The 17,478-nt window shown below is 37.6% G+C and overlaps 1 long non-coding RNA gene across 1 annotated transcript in view; it reads right to left on the bottom strand.

The window, feature by feature from the left end:
- LOC143144337 (uncharacterized) overlaps nucleotides 1-17,478 on the bottom strand; it is a 74,923-nt gene that overhangs the window by 26,615 nt on the left and 30,830 nt on the right. The window contains exons 2-3 of the long non-coding RNA XR_012991401.1: nucleotides 9,181-9,293; nucleotides 9,041-9,099 (exon numbers count right to left, since the gene is read on the bottom strand). This is a non-coding gene — a long non-coding RNA (uncharacterized LOC143144337). The remainder of the gene's footprint in view (nucleotides 1-9,040; nucleotides 9,100-9,180; nucleotides 9,294-17,478) is intronic.

The raw sequence follows: 17,478 nt of genomic DNA, 5'->3' as shown, positions 1-17,478 counted from the left end.
TGTTCGTGATTACGTAGGTGTGCTGGAAAACTTTCCTCCCAGATTGATAGAAATTTTTAAACAGAGGCTATACACTGCGTTCGATTTTTCTTCAACGAGACATTGAATACGTTATCGTAACATAAGATTATAATAGGGGATTTTTCTGTTTCGTGACTGGTTTTGTCGTGTTTGTCGGTCACTACGTGTCAAGAATGTCACGACGTATAGATTAACGAGAAATATTTATTCATTCTGTCGATGTAATTCTAATTTTCTGCTACAAAGTGACGAGATAAGTGACAAAGTGAATAAATATCTTCTGTCAACATATGTACACCTTGTTCTATCATTCGTAGTCTGTATGCAACTGGTTTATATGTATGACAGTTTATAACATGCAAGTTGACAACAAGTATTCATTTATTTATTCTCTAGATTTGAAACGAACAGTTTTATAACATAAGATTATGATAGTACTAACCAAGAATATACCTAGTACCGATACTAATGATACCTAGTACCGATACTGTATAGTAATTTATGATGTAACATCGATAGAAAAGGTATAATCATTTTGTCAATGCATTCTAATTCTACGATAAGAAGACCTCAGTATTAGATCTAGAGAAAATTACAAATAAATATTATCTGCCAACGTGTATGCCATGATATATCATACATATATGGGAACCAGATGTACAAGGAGCCTGCATGATAGGCCATGACATAAAGGTTGACAGAGAATATTTATTTGGTTTTCCGGATCTATCATTGAGATCTTCGTAGCATAGAAATAAAATTGTACCGATAAAGCGAATAAATATTATCTGTCGACCAGTACATTATAACCCATCGTATGTAGATAGAAATTAAACGTATATACAGTACACTATATACGATAGGTCGTGACGTAAAGATTGACGGGTAATATTTACTAATTTTGTCTTTCAGATCTAAAATTGTGATCTTAATTTCATAGACTTAGATTTGACGGTTAATCCAGATATAGTTTACCGTATCGATATTTATAAATAAAATTAGTTACCCGTGTCTCAACCATGATTCGATTAAAACTAGGAAGACTTTTTCTTTATATTTATACTCCAAAACTTTTGCCAGACCAATTTTCCATTTCCACTTTCAGTTCTCAATCTCAATTATTTCGATCACTCTTTACCCATTAATATTAGTTTGTTCGAAAAGTCATTTCGTTTTTTTTTCTGTGCAAATGAAACACAATCTTTTCACAGCGTATAAACATTTAATTAAATTATACATTCTCCATTTTGGAAAATGACTTTCCGAGCACCCGATAATTTGACGGATCGTTGTTACCAGATTCGCTGAAAAATACCGTTCAACGATCGTGAACTTCAATCGTAATCGTTCGCGTTTAAAATACAGTTTAACGAATGCAATTAAAGCTAAACGTCGCATAAAAGACTCGCTAACCCAGGACGCATCCTACATTCATCAATCCAAGCCAACGAAACACCGTCGGAGCACGCAAGCCCACGAACGACCAAACCGAAAAACCATTGTCGCCTAGCAACTCCTGGAACGTAAGTCGAGTGAAATCTTGACGAAGGACCTCGAGCTTTCGTCATCGATGATCGTTCCCGGTCGTATTCCCCTCTGTCCACCGAGGTGGTGTTCGGTTCGAAACCGCCTAAAAGGAAGCGTACGAGGAAAGAAGGGCACGCGAATAAAATCGAGGGTCGAACGGGGATCGAGTGTGCGCAGTCGCGCGACCGCTCGATGTCGCGGAGGCAGTCATCGCCGAGAGTAACGAGTTTTCGGCCCGCGTGTACACGTATATATCGGCCGTGAGGAGCGGTCGTAGGATCGGGTAATTGGTGACAGGGAAATGGTGACTCGAAGTGCTGAGGAGGCAGTGGTCAATTAGACGCGAGACGAGCGATCAGCGCCGCCGGCTGATCACCGTATACCCCCTGTGTGCAACGTGCGCGAGCCTCCATGGCCGCTGGGACTCGATCGAACCTACCCGGAACGGGTGACACCGGCGGTGATGGGCAACGGCAGTGGTTTGAACGAAATCACCTGGACGAGACACCGCAGTACGAACGGTGAAACGAGACCTCCATCGTCGCGGTTCCGTCTACACCGGGTCCAATCCTAGAGATTACGTCGCTTCCAGAGAATTCTCGAGAGTTCGTGGAATCCTCGAGACGATGCTCGCTGGAATCCACGAGACCTGGTGGATCGATCGCGGGTAGAGCGACCGATCGTCGGTACGGGCAGACCTGCGGTTTCCGGGAGAATACGCGCGACCTCTCCGAGCATTCCCCGAACGATCGATCCCACGGAGGATGACCTTCGAGTCACGTGTGTGCCGCGAACCGACACGCAAGTCACCGATACACGAGCGCTTCCGACTCGCGAGACGGACTGGTCATCGATCACGGGGATCGCGCGCCGCGGCGAACTTTCCAACGTTCACGCGTCACGGGGCTTTCCCCGTTCCGGTTTCCGGCCCGAACGCGACACTGCCACCGGAGACGGGATCGATACGGCCCGCGGGAAACTCGGCAAGAGAAACGAACCGAGACCGTAGCTGGTGTCTCGCGTAGACGACGCGTCTATGACGTCTGTGGACCGACCCTCTCGACACTTGCCCTACGGATCCACGAGAGTAGTTGGCTAGCTACTGGGAGGCTAGAGGTTTCTTCTCAGGGACTGGTATCCACGTACCAGCCGGTGCACCGGTGTTCTCCTGTATAGAGGATTCGGTACTTTGTAACACGATGACTTTTAGTTTCTGCTCGATTCTTACGTCACAGAGTTCACATCGGTTTCTCTTCTCTACGAGGACGAATCCTCGGATCTACCTTTCGTGTCGTTTAGGATTCAATGATTGAAAACACCAGTGTTCCGATTTACTCGAGTTTCAACCTCCAGGGTTCTATGACATTTCTTCTCTTCTTTTCTTTTCGTCGATCGTGACGTTCATTACCGAGACGTAACATTCGTCTAGGAGAACAATGTTTTTCGTTCGCACGGATCGTAACGCTTTGGTGAAGATTCTTCACGATTGTCCTCGAGAAACCAATATCGAACTGTGATCACGTTTCAGCGGAAAATCGGCCCGGTATTTAATCACCGAGTGCGTCGACTCTTCTGCCGCGAAACAATGGCGATCGCGGAGGATACACTTTCCTCGGAGCTAACATCGAAGCGTGCTCGCTCTCCGCGCGGATCAGAATTTGCGTTTCGTCCATGACGTCAGTGTTCTCGAATCTCGTGGATCCCGATACGGATCGATGACGACACCGAAGAATACCCAAGACTATTCTGTTTCACTGTCCGTTCAATTATCCGTCTTTGAGATATCAATCGATACGTCCCCAGAATCTGATCGATCTCTCAGCCCAGCCGAATTGTCCAACTGTCCTCCGAGAAGCTCAAATCGATCGGACGACGAAACGCTTGGTGATACACCCAGAGCTTACCCGGTGTTCAGTTTTCTACGAGCAGGGTTTTGTATTTAGCATAGTCTAGCGTCGTTCAGCCGATTCGAGGATCGATATCGCGGGTCAATCTCTGAACAAGCCTTGAACGACCACCAAGTTTACTTAACTCGTCCAAGTGTACCTGGTGTCGCGAGAAACGACGTTTTCGATTCGACGATCGAATTCGTCCTGTAGCAACTACGTTCACGACTCGGTCTCGAGGTGTTCGCAAAAATCGTCTTCGTTGAATCTCGGTTAGGCGAGGGTTCCTCGAGTGACCATCGTCAACGCGCATGTCCAGTGCCTTGACTACCGAGACGCCTGTACCTTGGCCGACGTCGCGAACCATTAGGGCGCGCGGTGGGTGCGCGGGCGAGGAGGCGAGACGCACATATCAAAGCTTCGCCGTGTGCTCGGAATAAAGTAGCCGCGATAAAAAGCAAGCTCTGTCACTCGCGACTGGACGGTGAAACGGTTGGAACGTAGGACGAAACAGTGGTGGACACGTTCATCGTCGAGCTGGATGGAGGAGAAGTCTCCTTTGCGGAGTAACGATCAACTTGGACGAGTCTCTATAAATAATTACCAATTGGCTGTGCTATTTACATCGTCAGAGCTTAACTAGCGAATAAACCGTAGAGATCCTTCGACGAAGACAGAGAAGAGATATTTTTGCTACGTCCTTTCTAACTATTCGTCGAGCACGTGATCTGTAACAGGATCGCAAAGAAATCGTTCAGATACGAGGACACGACCGTGTCGAAGTTGACCAGAGGAGATCTCCAGGGCCACTTCCTGGTGTTAGAAGCACGCGTGGTAGATTTTAATCGTTCGACGAGAATCGTCCACAGAGTGACTCGAATTGTTCGAGTTCAGATTTGAGGATTCGGCGGTGTCTGGGTCGGTCTTCGAACGAGTGGAAACTCGCTTGGATACTTTCTAGTGTACACAGGGTACACGTGATCGTCTTTGGATAAGAATCATCCGTAATGTGACATTCATCGTTGATTCAATTCTCAACTCGATTGGTCGTTGTTCGACTCGAGAGGATTCGTAGCTAAACGAAGATCACGTGTTGCGGACCAAACGCTCTGTATCGTCGTCCAGTTCGAATCGATCCGTTATTTTACGAACACGTGGGCCGCGTGTTACTCAACATGTCGTTCCGCGACATCCTGCGGAAGTGCATCGATAGAACGCGTCAGATAATAGGTCACGCGCTGAAGAGGTGAACCGTTGCGGTTAGATCATCCGGGGGTTGAACATCCTTGAACGGGATCACGTGCAATGACGTGGACGGTGTCGAGCAGCAGGTGATCGCCGGGATACTCACTACCACGTGGCATTTAAGCGTGGTGAGCACGAGACATCCTGGAAAGCATGACGAAGTACGGATTGACGAGGCTGGCATTGTGGAGGCCGCGGAGATCGGTCACGTCCCAGCCAACGAATCATCAAGAGAATAACCCCCTGATGTACGCCGAAAGCAGCTTGTTGTATGTTGTTTGAGAGAGAACACTGTTGTTCGTGCAGTCGCTGCTGCTGCTGCTACTACCGCTGTTGGCTTCCGTTGTGAAGTGCTTTTGTGGTTCACCGGCGAACATGTCGTTGTACAGTTGGTCGTTTAATAAAGCAACTCGATGTTTCGTTTGCCTCGTTTCTGTCGCTTGATTACGCTTGCACTGTCGCGCCAGAGCTGGGTGAGAGGAGATATCGCGTTCTTCGAAGCTAGTCGGTTAGAAGGAATATTTGGGATTTGTTTTATCCGAGGAGCCGAAGATTTGGTAAACGTTCGATCGTTTAGAGCGAGAAACTTGAACTTGAATACGGGGTAAAATTCATTCTTCGGTATATACGAAGAGGTTACGATTTTCAACTCGATTTTAAGGGTGGAAATCGAGAATCGATGGTCGATCGTTATGTATTGGGTTGTTCGGAAAGTCATTTCGTTTTTTTTTTTCTTTTGGTGAAAATGAAAAAGGGTTTTTTTTTCTTTTAGAGTGTATAGACATTTTACTAAATTGTATATTCTCCGTTTTGGAAAACAAAATAACTTTTTAGATAATCCAATATATTTGAAATTGTTCGATCGAGCGATTAAAATTGAACGAATAAAAATAATAAAATTGGAACGAAAGTAATTTTGAAAACCATTTATTTCCTTCTATACGTTCGAGGCGTCCTGAAGAATTTGCTACCGTGTGAATAAAATGTGTATCGTAATATTTTTTTACGCGATGCTTTGTTTTCAAGAAATTCACGGGATCGAGTACAACATTGATAACGTGTCAACTTTTTTTTAGCATTTTTGCTAACGTCGATGTTTGTAAATATCGATCGTGGTACGCTATTATCTGTTTGAACGATTCCAAGAGTAGTTAGCGCGATCAACGGAGAACAGGTATATTATCATCGATGTTTACAAACACCGATACAAGTAGAAATAACGAATAACGGTCAGATGCGTTGAGTTTCCATGTTACGAATTTCTAAAGTTAATTCTTTAGAAAAACGAAGCCTGGTACGAAAAGATTTGATCAGAATTCTCTTTCTCCTTTTCGAAAATATTTTTACGGAAAATTTAGAAAATCATTCGAGCAATTGTTATACATTTTCTATCGAGAAGAAAATTTGGTTCAAAGCGTATTATTTCATCTAGCTCTGTCATCCCGTTCCCAAAGTTTCTCCTTCTCCCTTTGTATGTGTGTATACAACTGCGCTTTATTTGTCGCTTTGTGTGTATGCAGCATTGAGAACGTCAGGAAATGCTGAAGGGAAAATGGGCACGCTAACGATCACGCATGTAGATCGTAAAACGATTCACCGAATCACGAAACGTTGCCAGAAACACGCTGCATCGTACCCTATCATTCGAAGTACCGACAAAGGAGAATATAAAATATCTGAAAAATAAAGAATATTAAACAATACACACTCGTACAAGTTATGGAACGTTGTTTACGTAATGAAAAGCTTTTTCAGGTACTGAAACTCTTTAAATAAAAATAATAATTTGTAGGCATATTGGAGTCGTCGCGATTATTTCTAATAAAAATTCTCAACTTTGCTAATTTAGTTTTCTTTGGTATAGATATGTAGCAATAATCGACCGATTACTAAGACTAAACTAAAAGAATACATAAATTAAATTCTAGTAAGGAGAAACGTATATACTTTTTTATAAATAACTGGTGAACTAAAAAGTATAAAAAATTGTAATTAAATTATAAATAATTATGATCCTCAATAATAAGGATAATTATGATTCTGTGCTAATTTTTGTTTGACAAGAACTCTTTCTTTTCCACGGAATACAAAGAGAGTAAATTATTAAGGTTAACTACGATCAAAATAAAATTTCCAGGATGTTTTAATAACAGAATGTATCCGTGTACGGTAATGTGTACGTTAACAATATTATGATGACTAAAATATATACAAATTGATCTTTTTACAATACAAATGTAATCTGATTATTACGTGTCCAAATAATGTACGATTTGTCGGAACAGCGATTGATGAGGATACTTTATTTAACGCACACGTGATACCGATTGCTGAAATAATCAAATCGATTACACGGTCGGCTAACGTTCATTCTCTTATTCGATGGATATCGCTGTCGGAGAATATGATTTGCGATTCGACCATTTTTATTTGCCCAAGTTCCGATAAAACAGAGTGTTGCATCGATAGGTTTCTTTACTTCGACTTACCGTTTCTTTTATTCAGTCCTGTTAAATTACATCAACTCGCTTTAGCTTGATCGTGCACCTTAACTCTTTCAGTGCTTATAAGCAATTGAACGGTGCTGTGCAGTGAACGCGTATGAGCGTTCGACGAACGTAATCGATAAACGAGGGTATCAGATTTCTGCCCACGGTAGAGCGAAATTTCAATCGAATATAACATAAAATTTATTTGAAGAAAATATGCAGTAATTCTCGCTCTCGAGCGACAGTCCTTTCCATTTCAATTAAAGCAATCCATCAACTCGGATGGATAATGATCTCAGCCAGAATGAAAAATTATGCGGACAAAGTTATCATTTATTTCGTAACGATAATAACAAATTTTATATTTACAATTGTACCTTCACGAGTGTATTGGTCATAGATTGGTGAGGGTTTCCCGATGAAAATTAATCCAAACATTACCTTATTCGAATGCATTTTTAATTAGATGTATTTTAAGGAGAAATATATTAGTCCTGAGGTAAGGGGAATACGATACCATGAATAAATAAAATGTGGACAGCATCAGGTAATTTAATATTTTCTTAATCGTGGCCCTTACGAAGGTCAATTGTAACTTCTGAACTAACACGAATTGCAATTATTTTCAAGACTGATTTTTCATTCTACTTGCAACAGTTGAAAGATTTTCAGCAAAATGATTCAAATAACATATAATTAAAATTAGTACGAATGAGCTCGTGTTCGGGCTCATTTTCATTCGCAAAACCATGTTAGTTTATTAATAATATTCCCTATTGTTTATTCTGTTCATTATTATTACATTCTCATTTTTTTCAAAGGAATTTTTAAATTTGCTTTAAACTTCATTTTCCGATAATGCATATGGTCTAGAGGAAGAATCATGGAAAATCGTGTGTTGTTACCATCGAGTAAATAATCTATAAAATTGACGGAATTACAAGGCGAATTTCTGTACATGTGAGGTAATCGAGGTATAGTTGAAGACCTTGGTCATCGAAGGACGTTTTATGACTCACTTATTTCATTTCTGCGTGGGGGACACACGTTACACGAGATATTTTTAGAATAATTGTTGAAAGTGATATGACTGAAACTTTGTTGCCTTTCTTCCAAGGAATTATTACTTATATAGGTATAGCATCGAAAAATTGGAATATCCAAAAGTATGACGTTTCGTACAGTGCAAAGATGTTGCATCAAGAATTCTAATATTTGTAAACATTTCATGTTTCCATTTGCTGTTGAAAATATTTTTCTATATTCTTTATCTCTCGTGATATTTCGAGCAGAGAATGTATCAAGCAATGAGATATTTGCAAACAATTTTCATTAGTATGTACTATCCATGAATTATAAAAATAATGAAATTTAACATTCCTTTTTGTCATTAAGAGTTTCAAACACGATTCTACATCTAATACTCAATCGTACAGTAAACAAAGATCTTCTATTGTATAATTATACCAGAAATATTCCAAAATATAATTTGTGTCACCAAGGATAGTTTCGAGTCTAATTCCACGTTTGATTTTATTTGTTTATAAATTTTGTATCGCTTCTGTCGTTCACTTGTTACGTAAAATTTGAACAAATATTCCTTTACAGGAAAAGTATATATACTGCTTCTATTATGAATAATGAGTATGATAAATAATACTCTATTGCTACTAAGGTGTAAGAAAAGTATAGAAAATTGAGAAACGACACTAAAATCCCCGGAAGAAAAATGATTTCAGGCGGCAGCAATGTGTTATGCGATCAGCTGATCCGAATCGATAAATATTTATACACCTCGCACTATCCTATAGACACTGCCGGATGATGTTTATAAAGTTCCGAGGAAAGTGCATGATTAATCGAGTAACTGACCTTTGCGCCTATATTAGCTTGGTGAACAGCTGTAGTAGATCCACTGGTTTCTAGAGTCCCTGAAAGATCCAGAAAGGTACATAAACGGCGATAAAAATGTTTACCAGACCGATTTATGCTCCACTTCCTTTCGCATTTACCCATTGTCTCTCGTAAGCGTTCTGTTTTCCGCATCACGTCCATTGCAGTCGTTCTGCTGTTTTATTCGATTGTTTATTAACCGTTCGTGGAACGTGAATGGGACTTCAAATAGCTACACAAAAAAGAAAGACAGGAAATTTGGTGGAAATGAATTTAGTAAAAGAGTATTATTTTATTTTGGAAATTAGAAGAAATATTTTTTTACGATAAATTTTCAAACGATCCGAAAGTAATGGTAATCTCACAAATAGAAATGAGAACTTGAGTTAGTACGAATGTTGCATACACGATCGTGAGGACGTGAGTGATATAATTTAAGAGTGATAAAATCTTATATTCGGACAAAGAACAAGTAATTTATAGGTAACTCAATTTTCCAATGTTTTATCATTGCGTTACCTTTGTTTTAAGAGGCTCGTACATATATGATAAAAGTATAATAGGTAACTATACGAGTATTTACAAAGAAGAATGATGGAAGTCTGATCTCTCAGGTGTACTGTGTACAAATATGGCAGGGACTTGTTAGACCTACTTCTACAAATATATATTACACGAATATGATAGATATACATATACAAATATGCTAAAAGTACAATAAATGGTTATGTACAGATATGAGTCTATATCTAAATGTAATCTAGGTATAAACGTAATGAAATTTGTATAAAAATATGACATAGATAAAAAACATCTCTGTATACAAATACCATGAAGGTCTGGATATGAATATTTTATAAACACATGAATAAATTGATACAAGTACGATAGAAGTCTGTAAATAAATATGAATTCTGAAAGTCATAAATATGGTGAAAGTCTGCACTCAAATATGATAGAGGTCTCCACACGAACGTGGTATAGTTCCACAAATACATACAATACAAATATGATAGATGACTGTACGCAATGATGATAAAAGTTTATAAATATGTAATTTGACTCCAATTTCGATTCATTTCTCGAAGACAATCGTCATTGTATCGTTATTGTTTAACTAAATATATTTCAATTCTGTACGTTTTCAAATCAACCAATGGTGGATTAATATATCACGATGTTATTGCGAATGTTTGAATATCTTTTTATCGTAAATACCACACTGTCCTTTAGATTTAGCCTAGGTGAAAGTTTCTTAACATTATACCTTCCGTGACTGAAATTGATTCGGTGAAAAATTCACGAACATTTTCCGAGCTGTGATTCATATAATAACTTCGTTCAACGTTATTCACTACCAGCTGAGAAGTCATGGACAGTTTACATTTCACAGTGCTTATAGCAGTCCAAGATATACACACTCGCTTATGTCTGGTTATCTATTATTAAAACATCTTTCACACGTTTCAATTCGTTTTGCCCTTTTCTGGCAAAATCTTATTCACAAAGTATAAACGTTAAATACGCGAGTTAAAATTTCATAATTGCACAGTTTCCTACTAACAATAGGACACAATTAAAAATATAAGTATTATATTATCTAGTTGTACGATACATTAAGTGGGAACAGACATAGTTCTGAATCAGTAAAGTGAAAATATTAGACGGAAAAATGTATAATAATACAAAATAAATACAATATTATGACAGAGGAATTAAAGCTTAACATTCGCTGTAAAGCAAAAATATTAGAAAAGTAGTGAAATTACAATAGGTCAATTAATTCTCAACATTAATAGCAATGCCTTTCTTAAAAAGTAATTACTTTAACAAAAGTGTTAGTATCGGTAGGTCAATTAAATCTAACGATCAATAGGAAAACTGTAGTATTTATTAAAAAGTAATTATTACAACAAAAGTGATATTAACGGTAACTCAACTAAATTTAACGATCAATAAGAACACTGTAATATTTATTAGAAAATTACTACATTAACGAAACTGATGTTAATAACATACAGTACTGTAGTATTTATTAAAAAGTAATTATTACAACAAAAGTGATATTAACGGTAACTCAACTAAATTTAACGATCAATAAGAACACTGTAATATTTATTAGAAAATTACTACATTAACGAAACTGATGTTAATAACATACAGTACTGTAGTATTTATTAAAAAGTAATTATTACAACAAAAGTGATATTAACGGTAACTCAACTAAATTTAACGATCAATAAGAACACTGTAATATTTATTAGAAAATTACTATATTAACGAAACTGATGTTAATAACATACAGTACTGTAGTATTTATTAAAAAGTAATTATTACAACAAAAGTGATATTAACGGTAACTCAACTAAATTTAACGATCAATAAGAACACTGTAATATTTATTAGAAAATTATTATATTAACGAAACTGGTGTTAGTAATAGGTCAATCATAACAGTATGATTCTACTTGAAAAAAAAAAATATTTTTCCCTCCAAAATATTTCGGGGCACCAGTGATCCATCTGTCAGTGTTCTCCAGTGTCCTACGTTTGTCTGACTGTTCGTCTGTTCGAGTTTGCTCTTTTTCCTAGTTTGTGTGTCGCGAGTTCGCGACCGTGCTACGCTTTCGCCCGTATTGATCTAGTTTCACCCCACATTCCATAAACCCCCACGCAACCCTCTGCACCTTCCCGCCTCTCTGAGTACATACATATATGCATACCTGTGCAATGCCCCCTCCCTTTATTTTAATAATTTTCAGAGACTCGAATAAATGTGGTCAGAAAACAATTCCACGTTTCGTGGAGAATATGGTTGAAACATTTTCCTCTGTTGATTGTGGCATGATGGTCTTTCAAGTTGTAAGTCGATGTTTTCAGAACTGTATTAATTGTTATTAAACAACAGAATTGGATTTCTCAATGTGATAAATGTCACTGAACTGTTAAGTGTTTTTTAGTATCTGTTGAACCTTCGAAATTTAAAGTTCCAATTTTTGAGGTTCTTTCGTTAGGCACTATGTGGTATTGTGAATTGATCATTGTTCCTTTTAGGTATTCATGAACACTGATCTTGAAGTTCAATATAGAAACATTGTCCATAAAATTGTTCAGTTCGTTAAATTTCATTGGACTTTTTATTAATGCCAAAGTTTCGAGAGTATTCTGTACGACACAACTATGTGCTGCAGGTTAATAATCGTTATTTTATAGACACTGTTAAGGATTAGTCTCTGATTTCGAAATACGATAAACGTTGTCTTTAAAATTGTTAAGTTTGTTAAATTCTATTGTACTTCTTAAGAATTTGAAATTTAGGGATTGTTATGTGTGGATGGCATGTTGAGGAACTATAGGTTGATAATTTTGCCATTTTTGGGTATTATTAGACGCTGACCTTGGAGTTTAAAATACAATGAACACGGTCTCGGAAATATTGGCTTTCGCGCGGTTCTATCGATCTTTCCAGGGATTTGGAATTTTAGAACTTCTCGAATCGTTGAAGATCCAAAAACTTGTTTACCTTCGAGGAGAAAGTATAACAATGATCTTGAATTTTTTGGAGATTATTACTGAACGACATTTCGATGTTTTCTATATTTTTAAAAATATCTCTATTATGCCCACCTTGTTGTACATTTAAAAATGCATTTGACGAAGTAAATAAAGTTCATTGTTATTTTTCTGGAGAACTAACATTTGGTAAAAACTTATCCATGGAATTAAAATTTTATTTAGTACCACAAAATACATATTTGACCTGATTCAGATCTAATCTTAAAAAATAGCATTATTATTAAACATCGAATCGTCCACAGGTGTAAAAATAGAACATAGTCAAAATGCATGTGTGTTTATGGGTAGGATATAGTTAAAAGTACTGTTACGAATACTAACTTTAATTTATCAAATGCCATAGCTGTCTTTAAGACGACTGTTGATGAATGGATTTAACTCTCAGACTGCTATCGAGGATAGTGGGTTAATTTCAAATAATATGCGCCTATCTTTGTTTCCTAATGATTGACGAAATATCGGTTCGAAGAAACTAACGAGGAATTGGTGCGTGTTAAGATAGGGCGAACTAGATGTCATTGCAGCAGAAAGTTCGAAGTTGATATAAAGTTCACGAAGTTCTAGTAGATAACGGAAAGAATAATTACAGTTTGTAGACAGTTTGCGTCACTCCTGAGACAGCAATTCTTTCTAATTTCCTCGAGGATCTTTAATTAAAATGGATGCCCCCAAAATTGATTACAAAATTCTGGATTTAATTCTTTGTTTCGTTTTACTTCGTTCGATCCTTTATAGATACACATATTTGCTATAAACAATTAGTTTCGTCATTATAACAATTTAATGGCTTTGAACATTACCTGCAAAATTTTGTTATTTCTTCGATCAATTTTTACGTGTCTCAAGTTCATTTAGTACGTAGTTGGTAAGTTTCTTAATAATTGAAGTAAAGATTGTACACTTTTTCAATTGAAACATTACTCAAAGTAATAGCATAATTTTTCAATACAATAATACTTAATAGAGTAACGAATACTTCGATAATTATTTTACTATAACGTGTTAAGTTTTAAAATAATTGCTTTACCGAGTGTTACAATTATTCGAGTAATTGATCTTTCAAATTTATATATTTGTATGTGTAGTATATTTGCTTCCCTTGACTGATTTCATTTACAATTTATTATATATTTCCCTTTTCTTTAGACGTTTCTTGACCACTGAACGTAACTGTAAAAGAAGTCGATTAATTAAAGCTTGGTACAAGTACAATTTCACTTTCGTCACGCAAATGTCTACGTAAGTTACACGTGGCCATTACCTGTCACGTATATTGCGTGATCCGTTTTGCATATTTTTTTTCTTCTTTGGAATTAAACAAGGAATTAAATTTTATATTCGGAATAAAAGAGTTTCGTTATTTCTTACACATAGATCGAAACTTCTCAGCCAAGATTCCATTTTATTCGACGTTCAAAACGTAATAACGAGTTTTGTGTTGTATAATAACTGTTTTTAATCAAAGATCAATGCTCGATTTCTTACGTATCGTTTTGTAAACCATACTGAACACGCCATTGGGTTTGTTCAAAGGATTTAAATCAGATTGGCTTTCTACTAGTAGTGTTACTTTAAATTCATTGTTTACAGAAAGTTCATTGACAATGGCGAACTGCTTCAACAAAACATTAAACAAGGTCTCTAGCAAATCCTGGATACAGGTTGTTGTAACACAAAACTCTCCATAACTGGGGTATAAGGTCAGATAGAACATAACAGCTCCCAGATAGAAAGATAGCACGTTTGAGCGCGTGTAATGCGAGGCTCATTTGCTGTTGCTCTGTCTCGCTCGTTTTCGATGTATTCCTCGTCAAATGGTACACGTTCGGCTGAGCTTCAGTTTAAGATAAAAATCACCACCTTCTCCGCTTTCGTGCAAGTAAAAAGTCTCGATTATGTCATTTGAAAGCGGGAATGACTATTCTTAATAATTGAGTTATATCTCTTAAACGATTAACGCGTAAATATTACACGGATAAAATATTCAATTCGCTCTTAAGATCAGGTTAGCGTATAGCAAAATAAAATATTAAATAAACATACTAAAAGTACTATTTAACCCATTGCACTCGAAGCGTTTTTGTTACCTGAAAATGGCGCCTCGATGTAATCTTTCGAATCGCAGAATTAATATCGAATGGAATATTTTCATTTCAATACTTGACATATGTTTACATCTTAAAAAAATGCAATACCTAATTTCCAATTTCAATTCCAAGTCACAACATTTTCCCAGATTGGAGAAGTACACTGAATTGTGTGCTAACCGAGGGTTCAAAGGGTTAACATATTAAAATATACAAACAGAAGAATACAACATCGATTAATATATTTTTTTTCAATAATACGTGACATTTTTATTCTCTATTACGCTTACGAATCGTACCGACGACAATTTGGGCAATTCGTGAAATATTCGTTTGTACTTCGCGATAAATTATTCAAATTTCGTCGAGCGCCAATTTTATCGTACGTCAATTTTGCCGATAAACCGATTTAAAAAAAAAAACAAAATGTCGATTTTAACATTGTGTTCCATTCGTTCAAATCGTTCGAGCTCAGTATGAAATTCGAAACCGTGAAAATTCTCAACGAACTCGTTCCTCGTATTGTCAAAATGTCGCGTGTCCCTCGAAATGTAACACTGGGATCACGCGATGGCTCGATCGTACAAAGTAGAAACAAAGAAGGAAAAGAAAAATTAAAGAAGAAAAGAAAAAAAAATGTAAACACGACACGCGACCAGAAACGGTCGCCCACTCGAGGGACACACGCGTGGTACGCGCGACAGGCGACACACACGCGCAAACGCGCGCATACACGCGCATACATACACACGCAAACACACACATACGCGCGCACGTGGCACGAAACCGTGCTCCAGCGTAACTTCCGACATGTACAATATGCAACCTTAGCCCTGGTGGAGCACGTGATTAATATCGCAGGTCACGTATTACTAAAGTCGAGATCACGAAAAGGTGAAAGTTACGATTCACGGTCGGGCTTAAAGTGCTATTCCACGTGGAGAGACATTCGTAAAAAAAGTATACGCTAAGGAAACTGGTGGGAAGTAACCGTTTCCGGTGAAACGTGTTTACTGGTTCCATTGCACGAGTTTATGGTACCGTAGTGTTTAAGTGCGGGGGAAGTTCTAGAGATTTCATTTTTCCGGATAATCATCGAATTACGAGGATAATTTTATTCCCGGTATAAATCACGTTGGAGCAAACGTTGCTGACAGTTTAAAGAGAACGATTGAAATTCAGTTAAAATTGAACGATTCAAATTCTATTGTCAGATTTGACGGAAAAGGATACGTGTCGTGAAACTTGATTTGTTTAAATTTCGTGGAGAATCACAGTTGTATTAATCAACGAACTTAACAAGGTGACAAGGTATTGGAAACGAAGAAAAATTTCTCCGGTCGTTATTGGAATATCGACAGGACGTTATTTGTCCTTTATTTAGAAATAAAATTGTGTACGATAATTCCCGTTTTTAAGTGACAGTTGTTACCCTCGATTCAAATAACTGGTTTCGAGCGAAACGATGGTTTGGACTTTTGTCGCGTAAAAACGAAAAGTACTGTAGTTGGTTGTCAAGAGAATCGATGCAAATGATAAATTAATAGGTTTCGATATTAACCGTGCGACCTCTAATAAAATGATAAAATATTCGTTCGCAAATGAACGAAATGAAACAACTAGAATGAATCCATTGTTTTTGGACAAATTTATTCTGAAGAATTCGTCTACGAGAATTACTATTCTATCTCTGTTTCATTCACGATAATGTTTACAATTAGTCTATTAAGCGTCAGTGTCTTATTCAGAGGAAGTTAGCATTTTTTTACTGATATTAAAATTTGTTCGAATATAGTACGAGTTTTCAAATATTCTATATCACGAGCATGCACGAGTATTAAAAAGAACTTGAACAAGTGTATTGTACTTTTTGTAATATTTTTAATACAATATCATGACTGAAACAAAATATTATTCTTTGTTATTTTACATTACACGATACGAGGTTCCCGTTAGTAGAATACACTGTAACAAAAATGATATTTCGTGGTGTATAAATTATTTTCGAGTATAACGAGTATAATATCAATTTTGAAAAGATATTAATTGAATGGTTCAAGTTACGGAATCGGAGAAATGACAATTTCACTTAGTCCTGTTGGTGTCGTTGTACCGTGGATTACGTTACTTTCGGTACAAGTGAAAGACGCCAGGTTTCGTTCACGGAAGGCGATCCGTTTCGTTTCCATGGACGTGTTCCAAGCCGAGAACGGGAATCAATCCTTCGAAATTGGATGAAAATATTACACGATAATGTATGGTCGAGCGGGTGCGCGCGCCCTTTTCAAAATGGGGAAAGTATGTCCCCGGTGGAACCGCAGCGGGCCGCTTAATTGAAAAATTGAGTCGCGGAAGGGAAAAAATGCGGTTATGTGATCCAGTGACCTAAATCGGGTACCTCACCGCGGATATATCCAGGTGAATAGAACACACATCCAGATTTGCAGTAGGCAGAAGTCCAATCGATAACCTGCTGGATTTTATAGGCTCGTGTATCGCTATAAACGCCACGCTCGCCCCCTTCGTATCGGTGAGGCGTGTAACGATGTAATAAAATCGTTTCTTACGTAAAACGTCGTGTCATTTCCACGTGGTGAATTGAACGGAATTGTTGTACACGATTCGAGTAGGAATATGCTAATTCGACGCTGGCTAAGATATTGAGGAAGTTTCGGAGGCGTGGTTTCCCGACTCTTTCAAGTTTTCTCCTTTGAAATCAACTTCAAGTGGTGGAAGCCCGTGACTAATCAGACA

This window comes from Ptiloglossa arizonensis, chromosome 3 (genome assembly GCF_051014685.1).
Source record: "Ptiloglossa arizonensis isolate GNS036 chromosome 3, iyPtiAriz1_principal, whole genome shotgun sequence".
NCBI lineage: Eukaryota > Metazoa > Arthropoda > Insecta > Hymenoptera > Colletidae > Ptiloglossa > Ptiloglossa arizonensis.
The sequence above is the reverse complement of the archived record's forward strand: the minus strand, read 5'-3'. Positions and strand labels throughout refer to the sequence as shown.